Source organism: Puma concolor, chromosome B4 (assembly GCF_028749965.1).
Source record: "Puma concolor isolate L17-30 chromosome B4, mPumCon1.1.hap2, whole genome shotgun sequence".
Taxonomy (NCBI): domain Eukaryota; kingdom Metazoa; phylum Chordata; class Mammalia; order Carnivora; family Felidae; genus Puma; species Puma concolor.
In genome coordinates this window covers 62615775-62641760 of record NC_141673.1, presented here as the reverse complement: position 1 = coordinate 62641760, position 25986 = coordinate 62615775, and the positions used below count along the sequence as shown (strand labels likewise).

The 25986-nt window shown below is 39.9% G+C and overlaps 1 pseudogene across 3 annotated transcripts in view; it reads left to right on the top strand.

The window, feature by feature from the left end:
* The window catches only part of LOC112867450 (cationic amino acid transporter 3 pseudogene), a 113051-nt pseudogene extending 98168 nt beyond the window's left edge, over positions 1–14883 (top strand). For 2 of the 3 annotated variants that reach the window (XR_015253602.1, XR_015253600.1), the window contains one exon: positions 14593–14883. The product of XR_015253602.1 is annotated as a cationic amino acid transporter 3 pseudogene, transcript variant X6 (transcript). Of the gene's footprint in view, positions 1–3075; positions 3554–14592 lie in introns of those variants that run through there. The other variant, XR_015253603.1, reaches the window with a different exon arrangement.
* Positions 14884–25986: the final 11103 nt, after the last annotated feature.

Here is a 25986-nt window from a genome sequence, read left to right as displayed (position 1 = left end):
TGAAAGTCTGACTTCGGCTCAGCTCAGGTCATGATCTCATGGTCCATGAGTTTGAGTCCCACATCGGGCTCTGTGCTGACAGCTCAGAGCCTGAGCCTACTTCAGATTCTGTCTCTCTGTCTCTCTCTTTCTCTCTGCCCCTTCCCCACTCATGCTGTGTCTCTCTCAGAAAATAAACATTTAAAAAAATTTTAAAAATACTTGTAATCAAGAGAGTATGGTCCTGGCATAAAGATAGACCTACAGATCAATGGAATACAATGAGAGTCCAAGAATAAATCCTTACATTTACAGCCAACTGATTTTCTTTTTTTTTTTTTTTTTTAATTTGATCCAGTTTCTTTTTATTTATTTATTTTTTTTATTTATATATGAAATTTATTGTCAAATTGGTTTCCATACAACACCCAGTGCTCATCCCAAAAGGTGCCCTCCTCAGTACCCATCACCCACCCTCTCCTCCCTCCCACCCCCCATCAACCCTTAGTTTGTTCTCAGTTCTCAACAGTCTCTTATGCTTTGGCTCTCTCCCACTCTAACCTCTTTTTTTTTTTTTTTTTGTTCCCCTCCCCCATGGGTTTCTCTTAAGTTTCTCAGGATCCACATAAGAGTGAAACCATATGGTATCTGTCTTTCTCTGTATGGCTTATTTCACTTAGCATCACACTCTCCAGTTCCATCCACGTTGCTACAAAAGGCCATATTTCATTTTTTCTCATTGCCACGTAGTACTCCATTGTGTATATAAACCACAATTTCTTTATCCATTCATCAGTTGATGGACATTTAGGCTCTTTCCATAATTTGGCTATTGTTGAGAGTGCTGCTATGAACATTGGGGTACAAGTGCCCCTATGCATCAGTACTCCTGTGTCCCTTGGATAAATTCCTAGCAGTGCTATTGCTGGGTCATAGGGTAGGTCTATTTTTAATTTTCTGAGGAACCTCCACACTGCTTTCCAGAGCGGCTGCACCAATTTGCATTCCCACCAACAGTGCAAGAGGGTTCCCGTTTCTCCACATCCTCTCCAGCATCTATAGTCTCCTGATTTGTTCATTTTGGCCACTCTGACTGGCGTGAGGTGATATCTGAGTGTGGTTTTGATTTGTATTTCCCTGATAAGGAGCGACGCTGAACATCTTTTCATGTGCCTGTTGGCCATCCGGATGTCTTCTTTAGAGAAGTGTCTATTCATGTTTTCTGCCCATTTCTTCACTGGGTTATTTGCTTTTCGGGTGTGGAGTTTGGTGAGCTCTTTATAGATTTTGGATACTAGCCCTTTGTCCGATATGTCATTTGCAAATATCTTTTCCCATTCCGTTGGTTGCCTTTTAGTTTTGTTGGTTGTTTCCTTTGCTGTGCAGAAGCTTTTTATCTTCATAAGGTCCCAGTAATTCACTTTTGCTTTTAATTCCCTTGCCTTTGGGGATGTGTCGAGGAAGAGATTGCTACGGCTGAGGTCAGAGAGGTCTTTTCCTGCTTTCTCCTCTAAGGTTTTGATGGTTTCCTGTCTCACATTCAGGTCCTTTATCCATTTTGAGTTTATTTTTGTGAATGGTGTGAGAAAGTGGTCTAGTTTCAACCTTCTGCATGTTGCTGTCCAGTTCTCCCAGCACCATTTGTTAAAGAGACTGTCTTTTTTCCATTGGATGTTCTTTCCTGCTTTGTCAAAGATGAGTTGGCCGTACGTTTGTGGGTCTAGTTCCGGGGTTTCTATTCTATTCCATTGGTCTATGTGTCTGTTTTTGTGCCACAGCCAACTGATTTTCAACACAAGTGCTAAGACAAACCAGTGGAGGAAGAATAGTCTTTTTAAGTGGTCCTATGACAACTGGCGAGCCACATGCAAAAAAAAAAAAAAAAAAAAAGAATTTTGACTCCTACCTCACACCATATATAACAACTAGCTCAAAATGGATCAAAGACCTAAATGTAAGAGCTGAAACTATAAGATTTTTAGAGATAAACACATGCAAATCTTCATGACCTTGGGTTAGGTAATGGTTTCTTAGATAAATGCACAATAAGATAGGAAAAATAGGTACACTGTACTTCATCAAAATTTAAAACTCTTTCTTCAAAGGACACTATCAAGTGAAAAGACAACCCACAGAGGAGGAGAAAATAGCTGCATGTCATATATCTGATAAGAGACTTGTATGTACAATATACCAAGAATTCTTATAACTCAATAATAAAAAGACAAATAGCCCAATTAAAAATGAGCAAAGTATCTGAATAGGCATTTCTCCAAATGCCAATAAGCATATAAAAATAAGCTCAACATCATTAGCTCTCAAGGAAATGTAAATCAAAACCACTAGGATGGCTATAATAATAATAAAAACAAGATAATAATAACTGTTGGTGAGGATTGGACAAATTGTAACCCTCACACATTGCTGGTGGGATTATAAAATGATACATCTGTTTTGCAAAACAGTCTGACAGTTTCTCAAAATGTTACACCTAGAGTTACCATGAGACCCCAGCAGCTCCACTCCTAAGTATATGCCCAAGAGAAATGGAAACATATGTTCCTGTAAAAACGTGTATATGAATGTTCATAGCAGTGTTATTCATAATAGCTGAAAAGTGAAAACAACCCAAATGTCAATCAACTGAAGAAATAAAAAGGGGACTATTCATATAATGGAATATTATTTGGCAATAAAAAAGGAACGAACTACTGATACATGCTACAACATGGATGAATCTTGAAAACATGCTAACAGAAAGAAGCCAATCACAAAAGACCACATATCATATGATTCCATTTACGTGAAGTGTTCCAAGTAGGTGAATCTATAAAATGAGACAGTATATTAGTGGTTGCCTAGAGCCAGGAGTGTTGGGGGCAGTGGGAAGCTAACAGATACAGGATCCCTCTTTGGGGTGATGAAAATATTCTAAAATTGATTGTGATGTGGTTGCACAACACTGTGACTATGTTACAAATCACCGAATTGTACACTTTAAATAGGTGAATCATATAGTATGTGAATTATATCTCAATAAAGCTTTTATTAAAAGAGAAAATTATAATATAGTGCCTGCCCTTAGGGAAAATACAAGGTAATTGAAAAAAATTTTTTTTTGTTGATTCTCCATCTTAAAACCCCTGGCTGCTCCATTTTGAAAGTTTATGTGTTTATTTTCTATGGGCGACTATAACTTAGTACTTTGGAGTTTAGGGTGAAGTTGCAGGAAGACATTAGAGGAGAAAAAAGGGCAGAGAATAAGGGCGTAAAGAAACTCAAGGAGCTAAGTCTTTTGGGAAAATGTCTGGGAAACCTGTTCACTTTCCTAGTCAGTCTAATAGTTAGGAACGGCATCGTCAAGATTCCCCAACATGAATATTTTTTATTGAGATTTCTAGTTTTGGTTGTGGTGTTTGGCCCAGCCACCTTCTTTTGGATGAAAGCCACTAAAAATATGAAACATTGACCTCCTGTCCTACTCTAGTCTCTCACATCTGTCTGAAGATCTGGATAATTGGTGGGTGTGGATAGAAAGCCATGGAGGACTTACATCCATCTGGAGAGTGGAAAGGTGAGAAGGAGCTGGGGAATGACTCAAGACTGGAGTCTAGAACAAAACACTCCGAAAACCTCCCTAAGTATATAATGGGAAGGAAATCTGACATCTTGATGACTGAATTGACTCCTACTATGTTGTAGTTTTGATTCTAGTCTTTGTTTCCTTCCTTTCTCCAGAATCCAAATTTCAGTAGCTGTTACACCCACATGTTCAGAACAGCCCCTTTGAACAAAGCCTGTTCTGACTGAGAGGAGAATAGGTAGGTGTCTGAGGCAGAGAGATCTAAAAAAAAAAAAAAAAAAAAATCTCTGGTCTTCATGAAATTCTCAGTCTGCTGAGGAAAATAACATCCTTATCTTGAATTTTAAAATAAAGAATTAACAAATAGGAAGACTTTCCTTATTTGAAAAAAAAAAAGCTTCCTGGATGAGAAAACATTGAGCTAGATTTTAAGGTAAGTTCAGAATGTGGTTTGGGGAAGCATTCCCTCCATGTTAGGACCCAACCACAGGAATCGCTCTGCCCAGAGCTGGTTAGTCATAGCCCTTTGCCTGCATATCCTGAGTGATTTGATGTGAATAGGTAAAGTCCAGTTAAGGGATGACTGAGTGGGCATGGTAGGGGATACTTAGGAAGTAGAGTTTTGGTTTGACTAGAGAATTCAGTGCATTTGCAGTTGCCTTTAAGGGGAGCTAGGAGCTCTTGTGGACATGTGGGTTACTTACACCAAAACAGACTTGTTCTGCTCTCTGGCCAGCCCTATTCTCTGCTCTTCTTATCCCAACTTGCCTAATTGATACCTTGGCCGATGGTGTCATTAACAATGCTTGAATAATACCCTGACCGGCTGATTTCAAAATGGGAGAGGTGATTAATATGTTGGAAATCTGGCTGGGGGGTGCAAGGAAGGGGATGTCCCCTGAAATAAAAAAAATGGGGGAAGGGTCTGTTTGTGCCCCCATGGAGCATCTGTGGACTTCGACCAAAGGGAAGAACTTGGAGATAGGAGTCTGATTTGCAGCTTCTTTCTGGTTTGCTGATCCCTCTCCATTTCCACTCCCTTACCTCCCCCAACAGCACACGTTCTGACACCTACAAGCTCGTTACATGATGATGACCTATATTTTTATCTTTTTTATGAGCATCAAACACACATCGTCTTGCAAGCACATGTGTTTTTTTTCCCCTATTGACGTGTGAGTGCCTTTGATGGTAATTTATTGTAGGGTTCAGCAGCCAGGTCTTAATTGTACCCTAAAATTGCTTACCATTTTGATGCCTCCAAACCATCCCAAAATGTACCTTTTTTCTGCAGAAGGGTGTGGGGCAACCTCCTTTTTACTGTCTTCTGTGGTAGAATGTGGAGCTCAGAAAGAACATGAGGGAGAGATTCCCCAGCTGGGTTTCAGGGACGCCTTAGTCCCCAGCTTCTAATTGCAGTTGGGCTGTACGATAGTTTTGCTCTACTCAGCAAAACTGAACTCAGTTTTTCTTCATGGTTTAGGGCTAACATGGCTTCACTGATTGTTCACAATGGTCAATGAGCAGTTTCTTCTCCAGCATTCAGACTTTTCAGGAAATTTCCATGGTAGCCACTTGCATCTGTGAATGCAGATGGGATTAGAATTGAGACTAGGGAGTCTGGGCTATGGCAGGCAGCTAACCCAAATCATGGAAGTCATTCTGTAATAACCTCTGCTTTGACATCTAACCACTCCCTTACCTGGCTTGAGTAGAATTCAGCATTCCCTTAAGGGATGTTCAGCGGAAACAGAGGAAAAGGAGGGTGAGGAGTGAGGTTCTAATAATGTAAATTTAGCCCAAGCAGAGCTTAGTTCTTAAGTATAATTTGAATTTGGTTCCAACAGTCTTCTTTTCCCTGGCCTCACTTTATCCCTCAGTACAATAGACAGCATCATACCCTAGGACACTCAGATTCATTACAGCAGGATGAGTCAATGTCCAGAACAACCAGGAATGTAACCCACATCTCATGAAAGTGTAAGGGGAAAATGGAGACTAAAACCCTTACCTCTCTTTCTAGAGAGGCCAAGAGTAGCATTCAGTGTTGACTCTTGCTTTTGTGCTGGAAACTGGTCTACCTATAGACTGAATCCTTGTTAGCTCTTGTTACAGACTGTCCATTCCAGCTGAGTTCATTTGTTCTGTGTCTCCCACACATGACACTCACCACATGTGCTTGCTGGGACTTGTCTCCAAACGTTTATACAGGCAATTCCCTCCTCCTTCAAACTTAGGAGGTTTCTCTGTCCTCTCTGTTCAGCCCTGGCCTTTTCCTCTTTATATAACTGGCCCTAAAGTCTCTTCCACCAGAGAGCTGCCTTATTGGCCTTAGGTGGCCTCTAGGACTCCATTATTCTATAGTTCCTCAACATTGTATTATTTGCAGTTAGTATCTGTCCTATTGTCTGCCTGTATCCATGAAAAGACTTTTTGTGGCCAGCTGAATGAGCCTTCTGACCGAAAACAAAACTATTACCATCACCTTTGAGGCGAATAAAAATTTCTTTTCTATTAAAGGCCTTTCAAAGTGGGAGATTTTAGGGGGCGCCTGGGTGGCGCAGTCGGTTAAGCGTCCGACTTCAGCCAGGTCACGATCTCGCAGTCTGTGAGTTCGAGCCCCGCGTCGGGCTCTGGGCTGATGGCTCAGAGCCTGGAGCCTGTTTCCGATTCTGTGTCTCCCTCTCTCTCTCTGCCCCTCGCCCGTTCATGCTCTGTCTCTTTCTGTCCCAATAATAAATAAACGTTGAAAAAAAAAATAAATAAATAAATAAATAAAAAGTGGGAGATTTTATAGTCCTCCTTGACCCCCCGTTTTTATGTCCAGTGAAATTATATAGGTGCGGATGAATTTAGTAAAGACAGTAGCTTCCATGGTGGAGTCCATGTGAAATGTCATTTTCCATATGATAACTTGAAGTTTATTTGTCCTCAAACTTCAAAAGTTGAATCAGTTATCTGGGAATTTCAAAGAAACATGGATCATCATAATTCACTGATTCTCTATTATACACTGAATAAAATCCAAACTCTGTTGTGACACTACTTATATTTATGTCTCCATCCCTTCATATAACCTGGACTATCCCTCGTGGGTCTATTTGAGGTTCTTGAACTTGTTCTATGCTCTTCTGCCCTCAGACCTTTGCACATGCTGTCCTTTCTCTTTAGAATGCCATTCCTTTCCTTATCAACCTATCAAGGTCCTATTCTTCATTTAAAGCCCAGCTTAAAATCTTATTTTCCAAGAATACTTGTAGATCTCTCTAGTGACAATTATTTCTGTCTCTCCCCCAACTATGATGTCACATTATTTGAACCTCTATGGTAGCACTGTTTTATACTGGAGTAATGTATATATGTTTTTGCCTCTTTTACTAGATGGTAAGCTTTTGGAAGGTGGAGTTTATATCTACTTTAACTTTAAATTCCTTTCTGTGTTTAGCATAATGCTTTGCACAGTGGGTCCTTAAGAAATATAAGTTCACTGGATGAAAAAGCTGTGTTTTTATGTTTATTTTACTCTTATAGTTTTTCCCCAAACATGTCACTGTCTTGCGCTGTCCAAATCAGTCTTTGGGTATTCTCAACTTCTGTCTATGGTAAAACAGAGCATCTAAAGTAATCTAAGTTAGACTGCAGGTAGAGCTGAAAAGTTTGAGAAGGCCCTGAAAACAGATTCATCCTTGGAAGGTTTCTGGACTGGGTTGAGATTAGCTTTCCTGCTTGACAAAGGCCTTTTGAAGGGATGTCGTGCAGAGACACTCAGGGAGAAACAAGGATCAAAGGAGAAGCAGCTGAATATTGGAAGAAACTGATTTCTAGGAATGAGATTAGTTTAAGGATTTTGTATGTCGCCAAAAAGGGCTGTGTCTTTGCTTAGAGGTATTCACTTTGCTCTTGGTGCCAAGCTTGTTTCTTTATGCTATGATAACGTCGCTGAGAGCACTTTTCCTGTCAGGTGTCTAAAGAAGGGATCACAGCTCTGCTCCCATTTGCTTGTTGGTAGGACGTGAAGAATGGGCTACTTTTTGACTGCTTATGTTTCATATACTTAAGAGAAGACAAAACTAAACTTCCCAGGCCTCTTACCAGTTCCTCCCATCAACTTCTCACTCTCCCACCCCATTAGTTCTCCTGACTTCCAACAAGGCCTTTCTGGGTTTTGTTTTTGTTTTTTAAGTTTATTTATTTATTTTGAGAGAGAGTGAGAGAGCGAGTCGGGGAGGGGCAGAGAGAGAGATTGAGAGGGAGAGAGAATCCTAAGCAGGCTCCGCCCTGTCAGTGCAGAGCCCGATGTGGGACTCAAACCCACAAAGTGTGAGATCATGACCTGAGTCAAAACCGTGAGATCACGACGCTTAAGCAACTGAACCACCCAGGTTCCCCAAGGCCTTTCTGATCTAAAATAAGCTGATAGCCTCTCTTGTTGCCAATGGCCCATATGGGTCACTTCTTCGGTACCACTCCTTGGTGCTCAATTCTGTAGCTACCTTCTTGCCAAACTCTGGCTTACTATCTCCTCTTTTTCCTCCGGAAAGAATCCTCTGACTCCTTTCCAGGAATGCCCTTAACCTTTCCTCATCTTCTATAGCATGATTACTAGACCTCAGCCCAAATCTTTTAGTGATGTTTCTGTTTATCCTCTGTGTTTATCTGTATCTTATTTCCTGTCATACAGCACATTTCCCCACATTGATACTACTTTTTTTTTTTTTTAACTCGGTACCCACCCCATAGCCTCCAGTTTCTCTAGTCAGAGAAGTCATTGACCAGCTTTCTCTTGCTTGGAAAGTCAACCAACATTAACAGGCAACAATAAAGAGAAATTTAGAATCTGCTGACTTTCTTTATCCCTCCCTTTCACAAATACTGGCAGAGGTCTACTATGTATTAGACGCTGCTCACATTACCATGCTTTTCTCCTGTATATAGCTTATGCTCCATGTTCTTTTTGAGTGGGAGTTTGGATATTGGCCTGATTTGGGAAATTACTTAATCAAATGTTCCCAAACAATATTGAAAGTTTGGAAGTCTCTGATGGAGCACAGAATTAGGATGTCTATTCTTTGTTAGCCATTCTCTCCATTCTTGATATTGCTTTCATTATTTGTCCATCTCTCAGAACTTGATACAAAAAGGTTATTTTGTGTCTCATTCTGTGATGAGCAGTTAGTCCATCTCAACCATAATTTTAGCATTTAGTGAAGAACTCTAAGGATTGGAGTGGGGAGACTAGATTTTTTTTTAAACAAGATGGGGCTCCTGGGTCCTCAGTTAAGCGTCCGACTTCGGCTCAGGTCATGATCTCACAGTTCATGAGTTTGAGTCCCGCATCAGGCTCTCTGCTGTCAGTGTAGATCCCACTTCAGGTCCTCTGTCCCCCTCTGTCTCTCTGCCCCTCCCCTTCTGGTTATTTCCTCCTCTCTCTCAAAATAAATAAATAAATAAACTTAGGGAGGCTGGGTGGCTCTGTTGGTTAAGCATCTGACTTCGGCTCAGTTCATGATCTCATGGTTTGTTAGTTCAAGTTCCATATCAGGTGAGCCCAAACCCTGCATTGGGTGAGTTCAAGCCCCGCTTCTCTCTCTCCTCTCTTTCTCTGTCTTTCTCTCTCTCTCCCTCTCTCTCTGCCCCTTGCTCCCTTGTGCCATCTCTCTCTCTCTCTCTCTCTCTCTCAAAATAAATAAATAAATGAACTTTAAAAAAAAGAAAGAAAAAGGAACCGTGGTCCTCACCCTCAAGGAACTTATAGTATAACAAATGAGACAGAAAACGTCATTTCTCAAGCTATCCTATAAAACCACACACATGTGCTAATTTATGCAATTAAATATTTTGGAAACTAAATACCGAGATGAAACAGGGACAAAGAAGTCATTTAGGTCAGTTGGAGTTAATAAAGAAGACTCTTTCGAGGAAAGAGTTTTGAGCTGGATTTTGATGGGAGACTGTGGGAAGTAGAGGCCAGGAAGACAACATTCTTGGGGATAGGAGACAATGTTCAATCACAGGCTTGGATGTGGGGATAAGTCAAGGTGTGGGGCTTGGTGAATGGGTTATCTTGGTTGAAGCACAAAGGTCTAAGCAGAAAAAAATCAAAAGACATGGTTCCAGTGAGAGATTAAGGTAGAAATGGTAGAGAAACTAGATGACCAACACAGCTGGAGGCAGGGGAATAAATAAGATAACTTTAGGAACACTAAAAATTTTTTATGTTTATTTATTGTGGGAGAGAGAGAGAAAGATAGAGAACAGAGAGAGAGAGAGTGGAGGGGAGGAGCAGAGAGAGAGAGAGGAGAGAAAGAATCGAGAGAATCCTGGGCTGAAAATCACAGATCTCACGAGCTGTGAGACTTGACCTGAGCCAAAATCAATAGTTGGCCACTTAACCCAGGCTCAATTTTGGAACACTAAAATTTTTATTCTTTTCCTTAGCTTTTAAGAAAAAGGGATGGAAGTTTGGGAGACTCTGGTTACTATCTACTAAGGTCCTTTAAATGTGGTAAAGAATAAAGGCCAGTTATATTAATAAGGGCCTACACCTGTCTCTGCTCTACTCTTAAGGTCTAGGGGTTTCTTTCTTTCTTTTTTTTTTTTTTTTTTGCTTGTTTTTTTTTTTTAAATATTGCTTACATATCAGCTGTAATTATCCAAATGGACTCTGTACTTCATTTTGCTTGGTTCTATTCTGGAATCCTAGAATGACTCTGCAGAAGTTAACTTACCCAGTCACATTGCTTCTTGCATTCTTTAGTCTACCCATTTTTCCTGTAAAACAAGATTTAGTGGTAAAGCAAAGAAACGTTCACACCTGCTATCTGTCCATTGGCCTTTTAAAAAAAAATTAAGTTTATTTATTTATTTTGAGAGAGAGAGAGGGAGAGTACAAGTGGGGGAGGGCCAGAGAGAAAGGAAGAGAGAGAAAATTTGAAGCAGGCTCTGCACTGTCAGCACAGAGTCTGACTCGGGGCTTGATCTCACAAACCATGAGATCGTGACCTGATCTGAAACTGAAGAGTCGGACACTTAACCAACTGAGCCCTCTACCCCATGTCAGGCACCCCATGTCCATTGACCTCTACCTTTCTGGATGGATCATGCTTGAAGGGAGGAAATACACACTGCCTCTAGATCTTCCCAGCCTGCTAGAGGGAGGTCTTCCTAATATGATTATGTAAACTAACTAATGGGTTATGTGAACTAACCACTTGGAAGGAGAGTCCTGGCTCTAACTTCCCAGACTTAAATATTTCCACCTTGGATGTCTTCTGGTCTCTCCTCTGAAGCAGAAGGAAAGAGTGACCACTTTTCATATAATGTTTAAATATGAATGAGGGGGGAAAGATAATAAATAAATTTAGGTTTAAAATTTGGCTTAAAAGGCAAAATACCAGGGTTCCTGGGTGGCTCTGTTGCTTGAGTGTCTGACTCTTGAAGTTGACTTGGGTAGTGAGATCGAGCCCTACATCGGGTTCCATGCTGAGCGTGGAGCCTGCTTGGCATTCTCTCTCCCCCCCCCCCACCCCTCCCCTGATATTTCTCTCTCTCCAAACAAATGAACATTAAAAAAAAAGACAAAATACCAAGAAAGAAATTAAATGTTATAGAGAAAGAAAAAATGCTATTTTTTTTCTATTTCCAAAGAAAGAACTTCCCAGTAGAGTGGATTATTGAGGTGACGGAAGGAAATTGTATAGTTTATCTGGGGAGCTACAAGAATTAGGTCAAATACCAAATATCTGTATGATTTTGGAGGCAATGGAATGGATGAAACTATCTCCAAAGTTCTGCCTTCAGACCTATACCTCAATGAATTTTGAATAGGACATAGGGAGAGGAAGCTAGAGTGATTTGTACTGATCTTTTCAGGCCTCTCTCTTCCCTAAGACTGCATGACTCTCTGGTTCCTCAAAGATTTTTTTGCCCTTCTGCTTCAGAGATGGAAGACCTTGAGGAATTGAGGATGAAATGTATTCAACCTAGATGTGCAAATAGAATTTTGTGACCACTTTTGATATGATTTTCATATCTAGATGAATAGCCAAGGTGAATTCTCATACTAACATTGGGTCAACTCTTCATTCCTGATTTGCAGACTCCATACTTTCACTGCCTTGGGTTTGGCAGAAACATTGTGTTAGGACTGGGGATGGACACAGATGGAATGTTTGCACATGTATGTGTATGAATGACTCTGTGTAGGTAACATAATGTGAATTTACTTCACTTTTTTATTTTATTTATTTTATTTATTTATTTATTTATTTTTTCAACGTTTATTTATTTTTGGGACAGAGAGAGACAGAGCATGAACGGGTGAGGAGCAGAGAGAGAGGGAGACACAGCATCGGAAGCAGGCTCCAGGCTCCGAGCCATCAGCCCAGAGCCTGACGCGGGGCTCGAACTCACGGACCGCGAGATCGTGACCTGGCTGAAGTCGGACGCTTAACCGACTGCGCCACCCAGGCGCCCCTACTTCACTTTTTTAAATACCAATTATATTTGAGCTTATATATTTATTTACGAATCTGTTTAATTGTGGTCTCTGCCACTAGACAGTAAGCTACACAGAAGGCATACATCTATTTTGTGCATCATTGTATACTCACCACTTAACACAGGACTTGACACATGGTAGACAATCAACAAGTGAAAAAATTGTGTGTGCCTCTGCTCTTATCCATTGACTAGGATAATGAGAATCGCCTACTTCTCAGGGGCTTGGAGGATTCTGTATTATGGCAAGTGGAGGAATCAGAGGTGAACCACAGAGACTGATCAGATCTCTGCAGATGAGGCCAGCAGCCCTAGGGTAGACCTCTTGTTGACTGTCCTCTGCCCATCTCTGGCTGCATCTTATCATAATACCTGGGGCACAGGCCACAGAGTGATCCAAGGCTGGGGATGAGAGGAGGTGTGTCCTGGCTATCAGAATAGGCATCTTATCCCAGTTGCAATTGTTCCAGATGTGGCAGGGTTCCCAGCCCACTGACCTGCAGGGCATGGTGGGGGTTTGGTGGCATGAGTCAGAGAAGAATGTGGGGCTGGTTGTTTGGGAGTTTCACTTTGCGAGGAGAAGCCAGTTCCCCATACCTGCCAGTTCTCTAATGGTATCTCCAGGGGCTGAGCCTAGAAACAACTAGTTGAAGAAGACAGACTGAGCACCCATACTCTTTTGAATCCCCCAGGATGTTGGCAGTAGAGGAATTTAAATGGATTTGAATGGGCAAAGGACAATTCATAGGCCAGCAAAGTATCATAGAGTGTTTCAATTGAAGTTTGAGAGATAATCTTATCCATGCTTCTGCCTTCATTCCAGATAAACAAAAATCTCTCCCCTTGAAGATTTTCTAGCCTAAAACACGGAGGCTACATCGGGGCAGTGGAGGCTCAGCGTAAGTTCTCCAAGATCCCATTTCCTCTCATTCTCCTGGTGGGAATGAGTGGACACACCAGAGAGACCCTCACTTCTACTTCCCTCAATTATGTGCTTCATCTAGCACACAGCGGTGGACATGTCAGCAGGTGCAGAGAGGCCCTCATTCTTGTGTCTTACTGGAAAGGGGACCTATGAATCTTGTAAATGTGATGACATCGGCAATGACAGACTCTTCAGCCGCCTAGTAGTCTGTAATTGAAGCCAGGAATTCAGCACACGCTCTGACACACCCTGCCTTCACTGTGGGTTCCCAGAAGCAGGTTCTTACATAGCCACTAGGCTGGGAGGACCCTTAACCAACCTCCTCTGACAACTATCAAGGCCTCAGAGCCGAATCCGAAATTCCCAAACCAAGTGATAATTTTATCCCTCTCTCTGTTTCCATTCCCAGTTGTGTCTAAACTGTTCTTGCAAGTTATTCCTAATTGCTAAACTTCCTAGTAAGAGAGATCCAAGTCTCACTGCAGTACCGTAGGAGTTCTTTCATTTTGGCTTAACTGAAATCTTTTTTTGTGAGAATCAGAGCCTAAAATTGATCAAGCCAGAGAGCTGCTACACTGCTTTGAAGCCCCAGGCAAATAGGTTGGGGATTTTTCCTGTTGTTCTCCACCTCTCTCCATAATGAGACGCTTTGTTTCCATGAATCGGCCCTGATCCAGACTTCTAGACTCTGTGACAGGACATTTCATCCCTCCCTCTGCCTCCAGGCAGGACTGAACTTAACCCATCCCAGACTGAAGGGTGTCTCCTCCAGACCTTATTTCAAGATTTCCTGAATTTTCAGGGTCTTTTGGTTAATGTGCACATCCGTTTGCCTTGTTGTCCTGTTAATTTCCTATGGCAATTCTAGCCATTACTTCCCTTTGTGGAAAGGAGATCCATGTCCCTCATATCTTTCCAGATAAAAGTGTCTTAGTTCTTTTATAATGTTTCTTGAATGTTAGTTTGTTCTCATATCTTCCTTATGCCAGAAGAGGAAAGTATTATTTGAAATTTTCCTCATTAGCTGAGCATTGTTGACTTGAATTAGAATTCCATATTTTTATCACTATTGTTATTGTACTCCACCCCCAACATATCTCATCCTTGCTTTGGACTGAGATTCCAAATATTGGTTTTCTCCACCTGGAATGCTTTTCCCTCTCTCATCAGTCCTGACCTTCCATTACTTCCTAACCCTGCTCCATTCTCTCTCTCTAGCCTGCTTTTTCTAACTCTGCAGACCTTCTATATTCCCAATGCTTCTGATTCCCCTAGCAATGTAAAGAACTTCATTCAGCTGGCCTCAATATCTGCCCTCACCTTACTGTCTCCAAGTATGAAGTCCAGATGAGAAAAGCCCTGAGGTGCATATAGGGAACTGGCAGCATAGTGTAGAAGGATATGTAGTGAATGGCAAGGAAGTCAAGAAGTCCAGGAGTCTAGTGTGGACCTGTAACCTTGGAAAATTCATAACCTCTCTGGCCTTTCGGTTTAATTATTTGGACAAGAAAGTATTTAATTAAGTCATCTCTAAGAATTCTTCAAACTTTAAATATGTTATGAATCTTTTTTTTTTTTTTTTTTTGGTCTCCTCCAATATGGACAGAACTCTGCAAGCAGGGAAATCACAGAATAGAAGAAGAATGAATTAAAAGACATCATTGGAACTTACAGAAGAAGGACCATGTGAAGACACAAAGAGAAGATTGCCATGTACAAACCCAAGGAGACAGGACTCTGAAGAAACCAAAACTGCCAATGACTTGATCTTGGGCTTCTAGCCTTCAGAACCGTGATAAATATTTTTGTTTAAAATAAACAGACATGGGGCGCCTGGGTGGCGCCGTCAGTTAAGCATCCGACTTCAGCCAGGTCACGATCTTGCGGTCTGTGAGTTCGAGCCCCGCGTCAGGCTCTGGGCTGATGGCTCAGAGCCTGGAGCCTGTTTCCCATTCTGTGTCTCCCTCTCTCTCTGCCCCTCCCCCGTTCATGCTCTATCTCTCTCTGTCCCAAAAATAAATAAATGTTGAAAAAAAAATTAAAAAATAAAATAAAATAAAATAAAATAAACAGACATAATTGCTTAAAATAATAATTTGTTTAAAATAAAAAGACATAATTGATTTTTTTAAAAAGCCATTTTAATGTGTAAGTTGTTCTGGTGATAACAATTATGAATCTTTAGTGAGGATGGGGGAAGGCTCCTATGCCTCCTTATCCTCTTGCAATCTTAACAAAAATTGCTGTGATGTGTTTTAGATGATGGTGAAGTGGCTATGGCCTAAGCCTTACATTCTCTGCCCAGTGGCCTGGTATCTAGACATATGCCTATTCTACCATGGAAAGTCTGGCCCACCCTCACTAAATCACTGAAGAAAGGCACCACATTAAGTTCTTATTCATTTCTTTCTTAAAACTTCACAAGTCTTATATAAGTGAAAAAAGAAGACTATTTCTATTTGGAACTAAAAATTTTATTTTCTAAATGAAACGCAAGTTTCTTATATAATATATTGGTTGTTATACTTCCTAGTAATCCCTGTAAAACTCAGTAACTTATAAAGTTATATGGCCACATATATGTATGTGTGTGCACGTGTATGAACAATTCATGTGATTACCAATGTGGACTGAAAGAAACAGAGAAATGTCGTACCGACCATGCTACTTACCCAAAGCAGGAACAGTCTTACATTATTTTAAACAACTGGACCACTTAGATTTTTTATAAAGGGGAGTTCCTGAAGAGCTGAAGAGAGGTGGGAAAGACTAATATTTATTAAATACTTGCTCTATGCTGGGTATTGTGAAAGAACCTTCATATACCATATTTCCTTAAAAAATATAAGGTGAAGTTTTATCTTCTCCAAATAATTACTCAGAAAAGAGGAAGTTGCTTTGTATTTGAATTCTTACAAAGTCTCATATTATATTATAGAATATGTTCTCAATTACTTGATTTTGAAAAAATTACATTCTTTTTGGAAGGATACATTAATTGGCAAAAAGAAAAACCAAAGAAACAAAAACTCCAAAACAAAAAAGTGAATCAATGCTAGTTTGGATTGCTTACAGAGGCAATTTGATGGAATCTGTTTTCAAAAAACCCCAAAACCACTTTAATTTTTGGGAACATGACAAGGTATGTTATTCGAATCAACTTTCCTGCTGAAAACAACTAAAACGCTGGATAAAATATTTAAAACACCTAAAAGCATCAAAAATCTGACAAGATAGTAAGAAAATGCCGGGCCAAATTTAATGGAAATTGAAAACTCAAACTGGTAGGTAGAACAAATAGGCCACTTTTCACCAGAGAGTATTTGCTGATCAAGGCAAACTTGAACTCTGGTTTCGATGGATGGTCTCAAGAGTTAAAACTCGATGTAATCTCAAAGTGGGGAGTCTAATAGAAGATGTTCCCCACATTAAACTGTAGAATCAAAGGGTTACACCTTTAAGGTAGGGGTGAAACAGAAGTAAACCTATCCCCTCTGCTTCCAGCCTAAGGACTGCAAAAAGGTTTCTTTGGTGCTGAGCAGAGCAGGGGGAAATTTTCCAAGCCAAACTGGTTTGCAGCCTGAATTTGCATTACCTAAGTAGTTGGGGAAACACCTCAACTCTTGAATTTGGTTTAAAATGATTCCAGTCAAGCATTTCCCCTCAGCACCTGGCAAAGGCATATATGAGAATCCTCCCTCAATGAATGCACCTTCATCCTAAACTTCGAATCCCCACAAATAATCTTCAAAGGCAAGGAATAAGCAAGCACACAGGGAGAAAAGGCAAATGAATGAGAATCACCAAAAACAATAGAGAACAAAAACAGGTTCACAAAGGCTTTGGACAATATCAAAATTGTCAGGCATGTATTATAAAACAAGCTTGAAAATAGTTGCAAGGAACAAGAAAATATGAAAAATGACCTAGTGGATTTGAAACAGAACCAAGTAGATTGAGTCTGACAGCAGACTGGATTCAGTTGAAAAGAGAATTAGTAAACTAGAAGAAAACCAGAATGCAGCACAGAGGACAAAAATATGAAAATATGGAACAGGGTTAAAAGATATGGAGGACAGAGTGAAAAGACCTACCACATGTTAATTAAAGTTCCAAAACAAAAGGAGAGAAAGAATAGAGCAGAGGCAATATTTGAGGAGATAATGACAGAATTTTCTAAAACTGATTAAAGTTACTAGGAAGCCCAATGGACTTTAAATAAGATAAAGAAAAAAATATCCACACCTAAAATGTGAAATTGCAGAACATGACAAATGAAGGTGTGTGTGTGGGAGAGGATGGTGAAAGAGCCAGGTAAGAGACTTCTGATTCTGGCCACAAAGAGGTAACTGATACGGAACTTGTCTTCCTGCTATTAAAAAACAAAAAACAAAAAAACAAAAAAACAAAAAAAAAAAAAAAACACCTAAAAAATCTATATGAAAAGTTGTTTTCAGACATTGGAATAAGAAGCCGTGCAGGACTGTGATCCTTGAGAGAGAGAAAACAAACAAGATGAACTCTATAATTACTCTGGATTCTAACCTGGAGGCAATTTTCAAACAATAGAGAGGAGGCATCAAGCAGAGTAGAGTGGTCATTCTAAGTTGAGGAGATAGAAATTGGAGTTCAGAGAAGCAAAGGAAGCTAGAACTGGTGGGTCAGAATACTTGAGAGGAGGCCTCTATGTAGGGAAGGAGCTTCAGAAGTCTGAATACAGTCTCCTGGAGTCTTTGGCTGAAACTAATCTGTGCATGGGTAGGGTGAAACTCCTTGATGCTGAACAAAGAACAGCAGGTAAGTTGAACAAATCCTAGAGTTTACATGGGGCTGGGAAACATTCCAATTCCATCCACTCAGAGTAGAGACATCATTAAACATCTGGAGTAATCAGTAGAGGCTCCAGAAAGGTGATACCTTAGTATTAAGGCCAAACTAGTCCAGGCTCATCCCTAACAAAGCTTAAAAACAAGCTTCAAAAAGGTAAAGCTTGTCTGTAAGTAATTTAATATTTATCAAAACAAACTTCAACATTTTTTTAAAGGAGGAAGCAAAATCCAAATGTTCAGCAATGTAACATTCACAATGTCAAAATTCAATGCAAATTACTAGACACACACAAAAGGAGGCAAATTTTGATCCATAAACAGAAGGAAAATCAGTCAACAGAAACAGACCTAGGAATAACAAAGATGATGGAATTAATAGACAATGACCTTAAAAGAGTGATTATAAATATACACAAGGATTTAAAAGAAGACATGAACATAAAGAAGACAGAAGTAGATTTTTTAAGTATAGTTTCTGTAACTGAAAATATAATATCTGAAAGGGAAAATTTACTTGATGGGCAGATTAGACACTGCAGAAGATAAAATCAGTAAGTTAAAAACATGGAAACCATACAAACCGTAGCACAGAGGGGAAAAAATGCTGAAAAACAAAAAGAAAGAGCCTTAATGACCCATGAAGCTATATTAAATAGTTTAGCATCCATGTAATGGGACCAAAAAAAAATATTTGAAGATACAATGGCCAATTTCCCCCCAATTTGATAAAAACTGTAAACCTACAAATTCAAGAGCCTGAACTTCAAGCTGGCCTCATACAAAGACAAGTAGGGATGTCTGGGTGGCTCAGTCAGCTAAGTGTCCAACTCTTGATCTCAGCTCAGTTCTTGATCTCAGGGTCCTGAGTTCAAGCCCTGCATTGGGCTCCACACTGAGTGTCAAGCCTACTTAAAAAAAAAAAAAGAAAGAAAGAAAAGAAAATTACACCAAGGCACATCATAATCAAATTGCTTGAAATTTGAAAGTAGCCAGAGAAAAAGACATTAAATATAAAGGAACAGGGATAAGAATCATTAGAGATGTTTTCCCAGAAACAGTGAAAGCCAGGAGACATTGGAAGAACATTTTGAAAATGTTGAAAGTATGTGTCAACGTAGAATTCTATGTCTAGTGAAAATGTTTCTCAAAATGAAGATGTAATAAAAAAAATTTTGTTTTTCCAAACAAACTGAAGCTGACTGAATTTTGAGTGTTAAAAGAACTTTTTCAGATTGAAGAAAAATGATACTGGATGGAACCTGGGACCTATAAGAGTTCTAGAAATGGTAAATATGTGGGTAAATATTCAAATATTCTTCTTAAAAAATTGCTTTAAGGGGCACCTGGGTGGCTTAGCCTATTAAGCGTCTGACTTTGGCCGAGGTCATGATCTCACAGTTTGTGGGTTCGAGCCCCGTGTTGGGCTCTGTGCTGACAGCTCAGAGCCTGGACCCTGCTTCAGATTCTGTCTCCCTCTCTCTGCTCCTCCCCCTGCTCATGCTCTGTCTCTCTATCTCTCTCTCTCAAAAATAAATACACATTAAAAAAATTTTTAATTGCTTTAAAAGATAACTGGAAAAAATAAAAATAAAAAAAGATAACTGGATGTTTATTTTTTTTTTTTATTTTTAAATGTTTTTATTTATTTTTGAAGGAGAGAGAGACAAAGCATGAGCGGGAGAGGAGCAGAGAGAGAAGGAAACACAGAATTTGAAGCAGGCTCCAGGCTCTAAGCTGTCAGTACAGAGCCCGACGCGGGTTCCAAACTCACAAACCATGAGATCATGACCCAAGCTGAAGTCAGACGCCCAAGCGACTGAGCCACCCAGGTGCCCCAAGATAACTGGAAGTTTGCAGCAAAAATAATAATACATGATGGGGATTATACATAGAAATAAAATGTAGGGGCGCCTGAGTGGCTCAGTTGGTTGAGTGTCCGACTTCAGCTCAGGTCATGATCTCACGGTCTGTGAGTTCGAGCCCCGCGTCGGGCTCTGTGCTGACAGCTCAGAGCCTGGAGCCTGTTTCAGATTCTGTGTCTCCCCCTCTCTCTGCCCCTCCCCCACTCATGCTCTGTCTCTCTCTGTCTCAAAAATAAATAAAAACATTAAAAAAAAAAAAGAAAAAAGAAATAAAATGTATGAGAATAACACAAAGGAAATGGAAGTAAACTGTTGTCAAGTTCTTACATTACATTTGACATGGTATAATATTTGAATATAGACTTTTTTTTTTTTAATTTTTTTTTTTCAATGTTTATTTTATTTTTTTTGGGACAGAGAGAGACAGAGCATGAACAGGGGAGGGGCAGAGAGAGAGGGAGACACAGAATCGGAAACAGGCTCCAGGCTCTGAGCCATCAGCCCAGAGCCCGACGCGGGGCTCGAACTCACGGACCGCGAGATCGTGACCTGGCTGAAGTCGGACGCTTAACCGACTGCGCCACCCAGGCGCCCCATGAATATAGACTTTTAAAAGATTTTTATTTATTGGGGCGCCTGGGTGGCTCAGTCGGTTGAGCGTCTGACTTCGGCTCAGATCATGATCTCATGGTTCATGAGTTCGAGCCGTGCATCTAGCTCTGTCAGGTTCTGATTGTTCAGAGCCTGGAGCCTGCCTCCAATTCTGTATCTCTCTCTCTCTCTGTCCTTCCCCCGCTCATACTCTGTCCCTCTCTCTTAAAAAATGAATAAATGTTTAAAAAAATTAAAAATTTTATTTTATTTGTTTGTTTGTTTGTTTGTTTGTTTAGTAATCTCTACACCCAATGTGGGGCTCAAACTCACAACTCCAAGATCAAGAGTCACACACTCCAAAAACTGAGTCAGACAGGCATCCCTGAATATAGACTTTGATAGTTAAAGATCTATATTGTAAACCCTTAAGCAACCAAATAAAATAATAACATAAAAAGTATAGCTTTTAAGCCAGTAGAGAAGATAAAAATGGAATCTTAAATGAAATTAATTCAAAAAGAAGCAAGAGGAAACAAAAAACAGTTGGGAACAATAGACTTCATCTCAATTATATTGATAATTACATTAAATATATATGGCCTAAATATTCCAATTAGAAGATAGGAATTGTCAGAAAAAATTAAAAGATCGTGACCAAACAATATGTTGTCTAGAGAAAATGCATTTTATTTACTTATTTTTATTTATTTTGAGAGAGAGAGAGAGAGAAAGCAGGGGTGGGGGGAGTAGAGAGAGGGGGAGAGAGAAAATTCCAAGCAGGCTCTGTGCTGGAGCTCCATCCCACGAGGTGTGAGGTCATGACCTGAATTGAAACCAAAAGTCAGATGCTCAACCAAGTGAGCCACCCAGGTGCCCCCAGAAAATGCATTTTAAATATAGGGACACAGACAGGTTAAAAGTTAAAGGGTGGGAAATGATGTGACATGCAAATGCAAATTACAAGAAAGCTGGAGGTACTATGTTAATCTCAGAGAAAGTAAACATAGAATAGTATCAGAAATAAAGAAATATTTTATAAATAAAATATTTAGGTCATTGGAAGCACATAATAATAATAATAATAATAATAATAAATAGTTGGCAAATTACAGAATATCAGAATGCATAAAGCAAAAACTATCATAACTGTAAGGAGAAACAGACAAATACACAATTATAATTGAAGATTTTAACTCTCATGTCTCAGGAATCAATAGAACAAATGGTCAGAACATTAGTAAGGATATAGAAGGCTTGAACAATATTACTAACCAATTTGACCTAGTTATTTATAGGATATTACCCTAGTGACTGCAGAATATATATTATTTCCAAGTACTGGTACATTCACAAAGATAAACCACTTACTGGACCATAAGACAAGTCTTACTAAATTTAAAAAGATTGAAATCTTACAGAGTATCCTCTCTGACTACAACAAAATTAGATTTAAAACCTAACAAAAAGTACATCTGGAAAATCCACATATTTTATTTTTATTTATTTATTTATCTATTTTTAAAGTTTATTTATTTATTTATTTTGAGAGAGACAAAGAGAGCAAGAGCAGGGAGGGGCAGAGAGAGAGGGAGAGAGAGAATCCCAAGCAGGCACCACACTGGCAGCACAGAGCCCGACTAAGGGCTCGAACCCATGAACTGTGAGATCATGACCTGAGCTGAAACCAAGAGCTCTCTACTCAACAGACTGAGCCACCCAGGAGCCCTGAAAATCTCCACATTTTAGAAAACTAAATGTGATATTTCTAAATAGTCTGTGAAACAAGGAGACATCACAAGATAAAACAGAAAATTCTTTGACTGTAAGAAAAGGAAAACAATATATTAAAATTTGTGGGTTCTAGCTAAAGCAGAACCTAAAGCAAGATGTATAACTATATGTTTATATTAGGAAAGAAGAAAAGTCTCAAATCAGTGTTCTAAGATTCCATTGTAAGGAGCTATAAAAGAAGAGCAAAATAAACCTAAAGTAAGTAGAAGGATTAAATAATAGATTAGAGTGGGGATCAGTGAAATAGAAAATAAACAATAGAAAAAATCAATGATACTAGAAGTAGATCCTTTGAAAAAGTTAATAAAACTGATACACTTCTAGCTAGATTGATTAAGAAAAACAGAGGGAAGGGACACCTGACTGGCTCATTCGGTAGGGCATGTGACTCTTGATCTTGGGGTCATGAGTTTGAGTCCCACATTGTTTGTAGAGATTACTTAAAAAAAAAAAAAGAAAGAAAGAGAAACAGAAGGAAGATACAGATTATAAATATCAGGAATAAAACAGGAGATATAATTATAGACTCAAGAGAATTTAGAAGGCTAATAAGGAATATTACAAATAACTTTTATATCAATAAATTTGATAACTTAGATAAAATGGACAAATTCCTGAAAGACACAAGTTACCAAAACTGACCAATGAACACAAAATGTGAATAACTCTAGTTCTATTAAAGAAACTGAATGTTGCTGGAGGGAAGGTGGGGGAGGATGGGGTAAATGGGTAATGGGCATTAAGGCGGGCACTTTTTGGGATGAGCATTGGATGTCATATGTAAGAGATGAATCACTGGGTTCTACTCCTGAAGCCAAGACTGCACTGTATGTTAACTAACTTGAATTTAAATTAAACAAAACAAAAAAAAAAGAAACAATTTATAATTAAAAACTTTCCTCTGAAGAAAATACCAAGCCTGGATAGTTTCATTGGCGAATTCTATCAAACACTGAATGAAGAAGTTATATCAATGCTAAAAATTTCAGAAAATAGAGGAGGAGGAAACACTTTCTAACTCATTTTATGGGGCTAGGGTTACCCTGATATCAAAGCCATACAAAGACATAAGATAAGAAACCTACAAGGGCGCCTGGGTGGCTGAGTCAGTTAAGCATCTGACTCTTGATTTTGGCCCAGGTCATGGTCTTACAGTTGTGAGATCAAGCCCTGTGTCAGGGTCTATGATGACAGTGCCAAGCCTGCTTGGGATTCTCACTCGCCTTCTCTCTCTGCGCCTCCCTTACTCGTGCTATCTCTGTCTTTCTTAAAATAAATAAACTTAAGAAAAAAAAGAAATCCATTAGAGGGAGGGATTAGAGTTGGGGGGAAGGGGGAAGCAGTACAAGAGGTGAGTTAAAGCCAAACTGAGGAGCTCTGATGTGATATGATGAACATTACTCTACAGCATAATGAGGGGACCCCATTAAAACAGCTTTTTTTTAAAATATGAAATTTATTGTCAAATTGGTTTCCATACAACACCCAGTGCTCATCCCAACAGGTTCCCTCCTCCATATCCATGACCCACCCTCCCCTCCCTCCCACTCCCCATCAACCCTCAGTTTGTTCTCAGTTTTTAAGAGTCTCTTATGCTTTGGCTCCCTCCCTCTCTAACCTTTTTTTTTCCTTCCCCTCCCCCATGGTCTTCTGTTAAGTTTCTCAGGATCCACTTAAGAGTGAAAACATATGGTATCTGCCTTTCTCTGTATGACTTATTTCACTTAGCATAACACTCTCCAGTTCCATCCACGTTGCTACAAAAGGCCATATTTCATTCTTTCTCATTGCCAAGTAGTATTCCATTGTGCATATAAACCACAATTTCTTTATCCATTCATCAGTTGATGGACATTAGGCTTTCCATAATTTGGCTATTGTTGAAAGTGCTGCTATAAACATTGGGGTACAAGTGCCCCTATGCATCAGCACTCTTGTATCCCTTGGGTAAATTCCTAGCAATGCTATTGCTGGGTCATAGGGTAGATCTATTTTTAATTTTTTGAGGAAACTCCACACTGTTTTCCAGAATGGCTGCACCAGTTTGCATTCCCACCAAGAGTGCAAGAGGGTTCCCGTTTCTCCACATCCTCGCCAGCATCTATAGTCTCCTGATTTGTTCATTTTGGCCACTCTGACTGGCATGAAACAGCTTTTATGGATTGTTGAGTTTTTACCAGTGACTGGTTAATTTAAAGAAGAGAAAGACTGGATGCGTGAAAGGTGGTTAGGAGTCTGTCAAGATAATCCAGACATAACCAGTTTGGTCTAGACCACGTTTAGGACTAACGCAAATGTCAGATTCAGTTGATGGGCCAGGCCAGGCCAGATCTATGTCTTGCTCTGCCTTCTGGCTGGGGTGTCTGCTGTTGCTGGAGGGTCAGGCAGCTTGATTACAGTTGAAAAAGGTCCCTCAGGTAATTTGTGGGCATGCACAGACTGGCCTCACTTCACACCTATGCTGTGTATCTTTTGTCCCCCACCCTGGGTCTTCCCTGTTGCCACTGATGAGTAAGAAGCTTGTGCACAGTACATATGTGTACAACACACAGAAGTGTAGGGTAGTTAGTTAACACCTCAAGGAACACAAATTGAATAATAGCTAGAAGTTAAATCTTTCTCCTACTTCCCTCAAATACAGTTTGGCGATGCATTGCTTCATGTGGCCTGTAAGAAGACACCTTTCCATGTGAAGAAACCCACTTTTCAAGAAGCTCTGGCCAGCTATGTAACACATTCCTTTTGATTTGCTCTTTCTTTTTTCCTGCATTGTTTTCCTTTTCCTACACTCTTTCTTCCCTGGGATTGCATTTCTCAATAAGGTATTGTCCCATAAACTTCTGCTCCAGGCTCTGATTTCTAGAGCCAAGAAATCAGAAGAGTAGAAGTCCAATGGAGAATACGATGGAGGAATGAGAAGGATTTGGTAATGACTTGACTATATATTGCAAATATTAAGGTAAATTTAAAAATTAGCTCCAAGGGGCGCCTGGGTGGCGCAGTCAGTTAAGCGTCCGACTTCAGCCAGGTCACGATCTCGCGGTCCGTGAGTTCGAGCCCCGCGTCAGGCTCTGGGCTGATGGCTCGGAGCCTGGAGCCTGTTTCCGATTCTGTGTCTCCCTCTCTCTCTGCCCCTCCCCCGTTCATGCTCTGTCTCTCTCTGTCCCAAAAATAAATAAAAAACGTTGAAAAAAAATTTAAAAAAATAAATAAATAAAATAAAAATTAGCTCCAAGTTTGTGGACCTGGGGGCCTGGGGATGGAGGTGGGTAAAGGTATTCTTTATAGCAGTGAGGAGATAAGCGTCAACCCTAGTGCTCCTTAATGTGTGGTGACTTAAGTTGTCTGTATCACAAAAAAGGTGGTTCAAAAGTCTCCAGTCTCCTGGATCAGAGTCCTTCCCTGTATCCTTGTATTACTATTTGATATGTGTACATTTGCAATGGGGTTTGAACAAGCTGGGTTTGGCTCTTGATCCATTTTGTGGCATAAAGTTGAATAAAAAGAAATGCAGTCAGGATGACAGACTTATGAAATCACCTTCCTTATCTTCAGCTTAATATCTAGTTTAACAACTTAAAAAACCCAATGACTAGATACACCAGTACCATCTCAAAAAAGAAAATGAGCAGACCAAAGCAGTAAAGCCTTTTATCTAAACTGGGCTATTCTGGGTCCAAAGAAACACTCTCCCCTGAGACAAACAAACAAGCAAACAGACAGACAAACAAAGGATTGGAGCTGTGAGGGAGGAGGCTTCTTTTTATGGTCATTCAAATATTTTTTTCCAGCCTATTCATCAACAACAAGTACTAGCTCCAACTGCAAGCTCTGAAGCTGAATACTAAAGAAATATTAGCCCTCTGACTTATCCTCTGAGGATGTGAAGTATGGTAGGAGGGCCAGACCATGTGAATGAAAGGA